General features: G+C 30.3%; 1 non-coding gene across 1 annotated transcript; it reads left to right on the top strand.

Moving 5' to 3' along the window:
* Positions 1 to 208: 208 nt before the first annotated feature.
* Positions 209 to 313, top strand: LOC129481373 (U6 spliceosomal RNA). The gene has a single exon (XR_008657383.1). It is a non-coding gene; the product is annotated as a U6 spliceosomal RNA (small nuclear RNA).
* The last annotated feature ends 1055 nt before the right edge of the window (positions 314 to 1368 follow it).

The following is a 1368-nucleotide window of genomic DNA, read 5'->3' as shown; positions in this document are numbered from 1 at the left end:
ATGAAGAAATAATAAATGCTTGTGGTGTTAAATACCTCAATTTCTCTGATATGGTTATTGCACATTATATTCCTGCATAAAACCATCACATGTACCCCATAAATATATACACTTACTATGCACACATAAAAATTAAAAATGAGAAATTAAATTTAAAAAATAGAATGGCCACCAAATCTCAGGTAATATAAAAAGAAAATTAAATCAAGTGCTTGCTTCAACAGCACATATACTAAATTTGGAAAGATACAGAGAAGATTAGCATAGCCCCTACACAAGAATGACATAAATTCATGAATTGTTCTGTATTTCAGGAATAAAAATCAAATTACATCCTAATCAAATTACTATAAATACATGGAAAAGAGAAAAATCTAAAAAGAAATTAAAGGGAAAAAGGCACATTATATACTAGAAATGAAAGATGAATATGACTAATAATTCTTTTTGGAACGAACATAAGGCAAAAGACAAAAAAAAATGTCTTTAAGGTGCTGAGGAAGAGGAGTACACCTCTTCAATTTAAAATTGTACAGCCAGAAAAAAAATCTTTTTAGAAAATGAAGAGAAATAAATACCATTTTAAACCAAACACTTATAGATTCATTACCAAATAACTTACACTAAAATTAATACTTAGCAATTTTTTTCAAAAGGAAATAAAATGACCCTAGGTGGAAATTAAGCCCTTCATATAGAAGTGAAGAGTAACAGAATTAGTAAATATGTGAGTAAATATGGCCTCTTCTCCTTTTCAAGTTTCTTTTAAAACATAATTGAGCCAGACACAGTGGCTCACTCCTGTAATCTCAGCACTCTGGGAGGTTGGGGCAAGATGATCAATTGAGGTCAAGAGTTCAAGACAAGCCTGGCCCACACAATTAGATCCCATCTCTACAAAAAATAAAAATAAAAAAAATAAAAATAAACATTAAAAGAAAAACTAGCTGGGCATAGTGGCATACATCTTAAGTCCTAGCTACTCAGGAGGCTGAGACAGGAGGATCACTTGAGCCCAGAAGTTTGAGGTTACAGTGAGTTGTGATTGCACCACTGCACCCCAGCCTGGGCAACACAATGAGACCTGGTCTCAATAAATAAATGATAATTGATTATTTAAAACAAAAATAACAACATATTTTATTATTTAAAACATATTCAGAAGTAAAATTATTAATACAACAGTACAAAGGATGACAGAGACAAACTGAAAAATATTTGTATAAGGGGTTAATGCTATGTAAAAAAGTCTGCAATATTGTTGGAAGGTATATTGTAATAAGATAAATATTGTAAACCTTAGATTGTCCTGTAAAAGAAAATTAAAGAAAAAGAAAGAAAATTTAAATATAGCTAATTAGCCAAGAG

Source organism: Symphalangus syndactylus, chromosome 4, assembly GCF_028878055.3.
Source record: "Symphalangus syndactylus isolate Jambi chromosome 4, NHGRI_mSymSyn1-v2.1_pri, whole genome shotgun sequence".
Lineage (NCBI taxonomy): Eukaryota > Metazoa > Chordata > Mammalia > Primates > Hylobatidae > Symphalangus > Symphalangus syndactylus.
Note: the sequence above shows the minus strand (reverse complement) of the source record. Positions and strands in the feature narration are given on the sequence as shown.